Source organism: Lepisosteus oculatus, chromosome 15, assembly GCF_040954835.1.
Source record: "Lepisosteus oculatus isolate fLepOcu1 chromosome 15, fLepOcu1.hap2, whole genome shotgun sequence".
Lineage (NCBI taxonomy): Eukaryota > Metazoa > Chordata > Actinopteri > Semionotiformes > Lepisosteidae > Lepisosteus > Lepisosteus oculatus.
In genome coordinates, this window is record NC_090710.1 from 7,818,478 (window position 1) to 7,828,677 (window position 10,200).

Sequence of the window (10,200 nt, forward strand, 5' to 3'; positions counted from 1 at the left end):
CTGAGGGGAAAGGTAGAATGGAAGGCCCTGGGGTTGGTAGTAGGTCAGTAGCAGCTGTTTGAAAATCTGAAAATGGCAAAACAGCAATTAGAAAGGAGCCAGGAAGTTGTTTGTGAGAAGTCCAAAAACTTCTTCATTGGAACAGGAAATCTGGAGATTCTTGATGAAGAAGAATGTACAGTTTATGAAGGTATAGCATTCATTTTGAAATGACATAATTATACTATTTTACTTCTTTTGAAATAGAAGAACATTTTGTTTGCTTCAGGCTTTTTAGCTGTTTGAAAGAAATAATTGAGTTATGCATGAGACAAACACAGAAGAGAAGTGTTTGCTAAACATGCATAGCTAATTTCAGTAATGATTGGGATCAGCTGAGTAAGACTCACTTGTTGTTATCTCTCCTCAACTTCAGTTAATAACTAGCATTAAATGTTTTTTTAATTGTATGTAATTGGATATATTGTTTTATAAAAAAGTTAAATATAAGGTTAAGTACTAGCATACCATATATCTTGTGTGTTTATTTGTTTATTTGATTGAAAAAATCCTTCACTGGTGGTCTATCCTACAGTATGTACTACATTGATTTTAAAAGGAGATGACCTTTGATCCCTCGCGAAAATCCATCCAAATACAAACAAGAATGACACAGTTTTCCTGCCAGATTTAGAAAATTAAATATTTCCACAAAAATGAAAACATTTCAGCAGAAGCTCATAAGTGTCAAATTCTTGATATGTACTGTATGTGAAGATTGTGTGCAGCCCTAGAATTCTCTCTCTCTATCTCTCTCTCTGGTTCTGGCTATCTACTGTGTTATCCTACTTTTTCTGTCTGTCTTTTTACAGTGGTGGTCACATGAGTATAGTTGGTCAGATCCAGGAAATTCCAGCCTCATAAGCTGTCAAAATATCTGGTGTTTCCATTCATTTTAGTGGTGTTTATCTGATTACACTACACAGTGCTGTGAAAGGACTGTCAATAGATCTTATCTCCCTCTATCAAGTAATTCAAGTAAAACTGGTACCATAGTAGTTCTCTAGGAGAAGTGAGGGACAAAAAATTAAAAGCCCACAGAAAGATTCTCAACAGCAAACACTATATTACTTTGTGCTCTTTCACATCAAAATTCATTTTACTCTTTATTGAATAGTGGTATACCACATCCACAACAGGTATATTCAGTTTGGTGCACATGGAAAAATAATGAAAAAGGTGAAAACACTTATCAGTTTAGACTATGAAGAGAGTGGATGTACAGTAATATTATATTGAAATTGCACAATTGTTTCTTATCTCAAGTCAGACTTTGCCAACACATCTATTGCTTAATCGTCATATAAAAATTAAAACAGTCACAATGCAGTTTGTTTTTAATAGGTTGTTTACCAAGAAAAGAATGCAACTCACAATGTACTCCTGGAAAGACTGGTGAAAGCAAGAATAAACATGTTTTACTACAAAACTGTTTAAACTTGCAAGGAAAGAAGGTTTGTAAAAAGAAAAATTATTTAATGGAAGATAATAATTGAGGTTCATAATGGATAAAAATAACAAGTAAATCTCAAACAGCTGTTTCTAATCACATCCATCACTGAAATTAGCTATTTATCAAACAGACCTCAATTTGTATGCGTCTTAAGCATCCCTCCCCCTCCCCACGACGTCCATCTTGCAGCTAACTCTTGGTTAAGTCCTCTCTCTGAATGGGATTTAAGCCTCCATGTCCTATGGCCAGGAGGCTGCCCATTCAAGTGGAAGTGCAATCCCAATTTCTCAGACCGGTTATTAAATCTCAGTAACAAAATAAATGCATTACAAATTTCCAATCAAGCACAGAAGCACAAACTTTGTGAAAGATCTGTAAGTCACCATGTTGTCGGAAGCTCAAATTTAAGTTCCCACAATTTTTGACAAGATGCAGCCCTTCATGTTCACTAGTCTGCATAATGATTAATGTAATGTGATGTACGAGCGAATAAATACAGCTATCATTTCACCGCAGAAATGTGATCTGCATGCAGAGTTAATAAGTAAGTAGTATTTGGCAGCAAAACCATATCTAAAGCAATATTTCTGTTGTATTGAAAGTGATGTATTTAAAGCCTTCTTATTTACAATGTCATAGGGCTGCACACGGAAGTTTTGATGCCTCGTTCTGAATCACAGAACATGGTGCTGTGCATATCTGGAAATTTAATCTATTTTGTGATGTACATTGGGGGTTTTACAAGTTACTATGTACACAGTAATTTTTATTGCGGTTTGAAATGCCGATTCTTTCTAATTCTGAAATATGAAAATAACATTGATTCCTCTTTAACTGAGCATGTTAAGCCAAACCTACCCTACAAATTATTCCAAATATTCACAAAGCATCTAATTCTAGGGATGTGGTTGCCCCTTGTGAACTGTATTTTAAGTGTAATAGAACACCAAATATTTATCTGGAAAGTTTACAGAAAACAAGATTTGTTAAAAAAGAAGCAGGTAACAACTGTATGATAGGAAGAGGAACTAAATCATGTAAAGCTACATGGGAGGGGATTTATGCAGGAGCAAATACAGAGTAGATTTCTGAAGATGTGTTTTGATCATTATTTTCAGCAGGCATTTTATCACATGCATCCATCAATACATTTTCTAATTGCTTTTTCCAATTCAGGCTCACAGGAGAGCCAGAGCATATCTCTGAAAGCAATGGGCACAAGGCAGGGTACACTCTGGAGATGGATGCCATACCAACACAGGCCACACCCAGACATGCGCACATTTACAGTACAACTAGTGCCAATATTCCAGTTATAAATATAAAGTTTAAAGGAAAAAACAGTTCATCAAAATAAAGTCAAATAATAATGTAAATGAAGGAATTCAATTGCCATTGTTCATTTCCAGGGCTAATAGTAATTTCTCTGCAACTTAGATCATAAGTACACAGGAGACAATTACTGTCCCTTGAAAATATTTGATGTACTGTACAGTGAGATTAAATCTGAATTGTGTTTTCAATTTGCATTCCCATTAGAGTTTATTAACTTTATTAGGTCAGCAATCCCATGAATTGGCTAATGAAAGACATAAATAAGTAGGAAAGGGAATTCAAACTATCTGGTTTTCCTTTGGGATGCAATGTTCTATATAACAAAGACCTTATTTAAATGAGATCTGTCACAACAAAGAGCCTAATTCAGAAATCTGCTCAAGTTTCAGCATGGGTCAGACCATAGTTATGCTTTTCCCTCTTTTTTAGAAGCAGTGAATTTAAAACAGATTTAGGCTTTTTCAGGAAGTAAAGCACTATGGAAAAAAATATTTCATATCTTATCTATCATTGTCAGCTGTTGATGTACAAACAGCCATATCAAACACAACCCTAATTAAATATCAAATAGAAAGCAGCATGTTTACCTGATATTTTTAGTAAAAGTTGTTTGCTCACCATAATCTATTAAAGACAAATATAATATGTTTCACCCCAAAATGACCTTCATTTTTAAAATTAATTAACATTAAAAATACTATTTGATAAGTAAATACAAATTGTTTTTCATATCCAAGCTTACATTACTCCAATATTCAACAATATTTTATAACACAATAGGTTTATTCCACATTTTGAGAGTGGCATGGTCCATGCTTTTAAGTCAATGGGTTGGGGTTTAAGATGGATAGGTTTAAGATAAGATCACTTTATTAGCCATATACAATTTCTTGCATTAGGAATTTGTCTTTTTTTGCATACCCCAGCTTGCTCTCCATGAGACACATACAGGGAGAGAAGCTTGGGGTCAGAGCACAGGCTCAGCTATTGTATAGCACCCCTGGTGCAGTTGGGGTTAAGGGTCTTCCTTGCTCTGGGGCTCAATGGAGTAGGATTCCTCTGCTGGCTGTGGGATTTGAACCAGCAACCTTCCAGCCACAGGTGCAGATCCTTAGCCACAGTGCCACCACTCCACCCCTGACATCTATAGTCTATCAGGTGGGTAGCTGCGTCAGCATGCGTAGGCTGCAAAGGAACAAGTAATAGGTTTATTCCATGCTGAAAAAAAGAAGAAAGAGAACACAACGTTTCGGCCGTGGAGCCTTCTTCAGGTGTGTCGCACACCTGAAGAAGGCTCCACGGCCGAAACGTTGTGTTCTCTTTCTTCTTTTTTTCAGCATGGAATAAACCTATTACTTGTTCCTTTGCAATCTATAGTCTATTATCAGTTTTGAAAAAGGAAAAAAGCTACTCACTTTTTAATTTTTTTAGGGTTAATTATTCTCATTTTCATTTCAAACTCAAGCTCCCGTCCATCAAATTTCTACCTGCTTCTTCCAATTTAGGGTTGTAGGAGGAGCCAAACTCTATCCCAGCAAGCACTCAGTCTCCCAATGTATATACAGTAGTTATACTATAGGCCCAACTACTCTTAGTCTGTGTATTTTAAATCTTTAAAAAAGTGTCTAAAAAGACACAATTGATTTCTGTTATGGAAGCTTTAAACATTTCTTCATTTTTTTTACTTAGACCAAGTAAGAAGGTGAGGGCTTAGATTGAACAAAACTAGGAGATCTCACAGTTCTCTAGAAAATGAGTTTGATAACTAAGCATCAAGCCATTTGAAAAAAATAAACAAGTTTCCCTTAGAACTCAGATACTATCTGTGTAAACACCTTTTGCAGGAGCTGAGTTAATTTGAACTCTCTTTATCTACTAAAATAGCATACCAAAAAATGCCTTCAATGTGCTGTTTTCTAACTTCAGAATTGTGCCAGAAGTCAACATTTGTTTCAAAGCTTGATAGTCCTCTTTAAACTTAACCAAGGGGAAAATCCTCCCACAGTAATTTCTGTTTGTAATAGTAGTTCATCTCTATCTCCATTCATATTAATAAGACCAGACAGTGCCATACATCCAGGAGCTACAGTTTATTATATTAGTATGTGCAACATTAAAAAAGTAAATAAGACAAATTCTGAAATGAAAATAGTTAAAATGTTGAGTTGTTGTCATTCTCCTACCTTTTGACCTCATTTGGTCATTTAAATGTCATTGAGGGGAATATTCCAAAATTGCGTAAGATGAGAATTGGTCTAGAACTTCTCTGTTCACTCAGGTTAAAAACACAAATAATGCTATATACTGTATGACATATTTAGTCTTTAAATTATTCTACCATTGTTTCATATGTATCTTTATGGCTTTATGGTGTATTCACTCTACTTACCCCAAGCATTGTCATTGAATTGCAACGTTCCTCAGATTGTTTTTTTTTTGCATATTCTTATTGCTCTCATAATAGCTTGAATACTTACAGTTCCAGCAGCAGTATGGCGTAATGTTTAGGACTCTGGTCTCATACTGTAAGTGAAAGGTTTTGGACATCAGATGTCGGATGCTGACAGCTTTGGGCAGTCTTAACATATTGGAAGGCCCCCAGTTGTCAAAGGACTTTCTATGTGAATCAAAAATTATCAGTTTGTGTTGCACAGTAGGTATTGGGAGGCAAATACCCTTGTTGTGTATTATACTGCTCTCATGGCTGCAATAAAACAATACCCAGCTATACAAAGTAGTGCAAATAGAGTTGCTATGGATGAAATCATCAGCTTAGAAAAACAATAACATGTCAGAAGAAAAAATAATCTTTCTTATCTACTAAACCAATGACATTTCGTCCCTTACATTTCCAGCTCAATTATAGAACAAAGTGATGCCCTGACCTTGAAGATGTATTTCAGGTACACAAAAATTAAACCTAATTAAAACCTAATTTCTGTACTTCTTTAGAAAACCCAAGAGCATTTTTCTAAAGAATCTCAAGAGTTTACTAGTATTAAACTAGTATTAATCTCAAAGTGCAGGTAATCAAATAATTCATTGTTTGCTTTGGGTTTTTTTAATTTTCACCAAAAAAAATAAAATAAGAATCCTTACCCAGCTCCCCTAGCTTCTGCAGACAGTGGAAACATGGTGTAAAGCCAGCAATAATTTGGTATATTGTAATTTAAGACTTCTAAGTCTTTAGTTATTTTTTAATAACACATTTCCAAGTAAACTAAAATTCAACAGCAAGTCAAACACAGATATGGCAATTATAGTAACATGGATAAAACAATTGATTTTAAAACAAAAAAGTACTTCTGTATCAATCACAGTGGCTACCTGACATGCAGCTTTGAAAATCCTATTAAAATTGTGTTTTGGGAACTACTGCATCAATTCAATTGAAACATGGTATCACCATTTATACCCAAACCTGCTTTTCATACTTCAAGCATTATTACGGGTTTCTGCAATAATTTGTCTATCCACAATAGGTCACCAATTTATTGTTAATACATGACCCATACTACAAATTCCAATATATTTTGGCCAATGAAATCCAGAGTTTGTTAATAAAAATACAGGTTGTACTGCTTTGAACAGTGGCCTTCCATTCTTCTAGCCTAGAAGCTTCTCAATAGACCACCTATTAATCAACTCCCTAGATTAGGGGTCAGCAAACTACGGCCCGCGGGCCAAATCTGGCACGCTGAACTTTTCTAAGTGGTCCGCAGCTCACTACTGTTTGAATTGCGAGGGTTACTTTTTGCATCAGAAATTGAAAATCTTCCTCAGTGGCCTCCACTTGTTAGCTCAGCTGCTTTCTCTCAGCACTAACGGTCAATTGCAGAGCAACACCTGTTGCATGATGCATTTTACTTTAGCCTTTCAGACGCCAGCTTTAGTCTAGGTTACATATTCCTGTGCTACAACTGATTCTTACCGTAAATTCATTAGTATTTTTGTTGCCTATTGTGATTGACTCAGTCACGCAAATTGACGTCTAGTGTATGCTATCTTTTTTTAAATAAGGTAATGATTACAGACAGCTCTAAAAGTTATATCTGACTGTAACTGACTATAAATGCTCAGAACAGTACTTTTGTGTTCCTTGGAAAGAAAAGGTAATGTGTCTTATCTGTCAGGAAACAATCTGCAGATTAAAGAATACAACATAAAAGGGGATTACGAGACAAAACATCAGACTAAGTTTTCGGAATACACAGGAGATAGATGGAGGGGAAAAAATTAGAACAGTTGAAAAAGTCGCTTCAGGGGCAGTAAAAACTGTTCAAGAGAAAATTAGAAGAAAATGTTCTGGCTACGGAGTTACATGTAGCTATCGAGTATCACAGATTCTAGCAGCAGCTGGCAAACCCTTCACAAATGGTGAGTTTATTAAGCAATGTATGCAAGGGGTCACGGAGGAGATGTGCCCAGGGAAACGTGACCTATTCAGTTGCTGAGTTTATTGGCTAGATAGAGGATTTCACTCAGGTGGCCTAGCAAGGTTAGTAAAAAAACTTTAGTAGCCCTTGCTCTAAAAAGTTTGCTGACCTGTGCCGTAGATGATAAATGTTAATCAGAATAATAAATTTACCTAAGCCTTGTCTGGTCAACAAAATATCAGTAAACCTGCTACAAAAAGATCATTTTATTGTTAACTTTCATGTAAATATTTGCAGCTCAGGTTTCTTTTGATGCTCAGCATTTTTCACTATCCGTGGTACGATCAAGGTATCAAAACTATTTTCAGTTTTAGTTATTATATTTAACTTAGTTCTGAAATAATTATCTTAACATTATATGGGGTGAAAAGAAGAAAAACTTGAAAAAGCACAATTGCAATGGAGCCTCATTCAGGTTTTCAACCTACAGTGTATATTACATATACACTCCTGGAAAACAAAAACGAATACTCTCAAGCTTCTCTTCCATTTCTATGCTAACACTGGAAAATGCTTGTCTTTCATGTTTTAAATCAGAAAAAAAATTATACGTGTTTGTGTGAAGTACCCATTCCCAATGGACTGTATATTTTTTGTCAAATCTACATCTAATATTATCTATTTGCATTGTGTACATTATTGATGGATGGATTGATTGATTCAAAGTTATTTTATTAAAAAAACAGATTTCTGCCTGTAAGTAATTAATGGCATTATGGCATTAATGATATTATCTATGTTATATAAATCATACTGTATATCATTGCTTTGTTGATGAAGTAATGTTGAACATTTCTTTTTTAGGTCTGAATTTTAAGAACGGTGTGCTCCTTTTGTTACTTTCTGTTCTTATTAGCCAAAGAAATTCTTAACAAAAGGAGTGGAGGGAATATTTTCATAGTAAAAGGTTTGGTTAAAGGCAGGTCCTTAGATCATGCTGTCCTAAAAGTGAGGTGACCTGGAGTTTTGTGAATTGCATGCACAGGGCGTATTGATTTCCTTTGCTGGATGCTGATGATATTTAAATAAGTTCAAGAGTTTTCTATTGATGTTAATCTTATTCTTTAAGGCTGCTACCAATACGGATTCTTCCATCCCCAGCTTTCAGCTTGATTTTCACGGTTCCTGTAATAATGCTCAGTGTTCATTATTAGGTTAATAGAAAAATAACAGAGTTTAGAAAACTTTCAAATCTTAATTTCTTTATTAAATATTTTTATTTTTTTATGATAGAGGTTTTTATTGTTTTTTTTTGCCTTTTTCAATTTTGTTACTATCTACATACAGTAGGTGATCTGTTCATGGGGTTTTGAAAGTATATCATGTTTTGATAGTAGATAAACAGCAATAGCAAGCTCTGCAGTTTTATTACAAGTAATTAATAGATACAAATAAGATAAGGGCACATAAAACTGGTTTGAATTGCATTTGGAAGTACTGAAAGTATTTGAAATTGTATAAAAACATTGTATAAAAACTATTGTGGTGTTTAGTATATGTATAATGGAAAAAAGTTGCATTTAAATAATTTGCATTGCCTTCCAAAGGATCCCAAAGTGATTTAGATGTATAGTAGAAGTACATGACACACGTTTTCCAGCATTTATGTGCAGCACCCACCTGGTTTACGCACTGCTGTCTTCATACATTAGAAAGCACTCTACATAACATGTTACATGTACATAGATTTGTGATAAATTGCTTCACCAGTTAAATTAAAGTGGAACCTTAGGTAGGTTACATTGAGTCCTGAGTAAAACTTGTGAAGTCTTCCTGGATAAACAAATACAGAACTTGTCAGAAATTTTATTTTTAAAAGCCAATAATGAAATTGAGAAAAAAATTTAATTAAATATAATTAAATATTAATTGGCATATTTTAACCAAAGTACTTAATTAACCTATTTATACCAAAAAGCTTCTGTAACTTTATTCCACCATTCTCTATTGACATTCACTCTTAACATGTGCACCATTGAATTTGGGTACCTGCTAAAACTTTACTGCAGGGGTGAACAGATGAATCAATTATTCATTAATTTAATATTTCTGTGGCTAATTTACTTTAGAACTGTGGGTAGTTTTCCCACAGGAAAAACACAAACACCAATACCTTTATTAATTTTATAAAATACCATCAATAAGCCGAGTAACCCATAAATGGGAAAAAAAACTTATTTTTGGATTGTCTTGTTTTCTTACTTTGGGACGCAAATGACTGGTCATGAAAAGAAAAAAGTATTAATAATTTTGTGTTGTGCAGCATAACAAATACAATGAATCAACTTAAGAAGAAAAAGCTTCTCAGAGTTTGTGATTTCAAAGCAGTCCATGAAAGCTACTGTATTTGAAGTTAATTCCAAATAAAGGACACATTCATGAGAATAAGAATAGAATATTTGGAGGATTCATTTTCTATTTAGGTCAAATGATTTTATAATTTTATAATTTTCCTTGCTCAATTTGTGTCTTTCTGTCAGGTTTAAAAAAGTATTAGACTCTGATTATTTTTGAAAAAAGAGTAATTACAATAAGTATTATGACACACCTGAAGAAGGCTCCACGGCCAAAACGTTGTGTTCTCTTTCTTCTTTTTTTCAGCATCGAATAAACCTATTACTTGTTCCTTTGCAGCCTACGCATGCTGACACAGCTACCCACCTGAAGTAAGTATTATGCCCTACTTTATTCTAGGCCACCCTTTTTGATGTCCTTTAGGCTTTTTGCAGGGTTAGTGATGGAGTATAAGGGAATCTCCTACACAGAGTAGCTAAAGAAAACAGATATTTTCAGTGAAAAGAAAGTGAAAAGAGAAGACTATAAGCATTACTGACATTAATGACATTGACAAACTAAATCCAGTGATCTTCTTCAAACTTAATCCTGATAGCCAAACCAGCGGGCACTTTTAAACCTGATATCATGGACCACTTATGA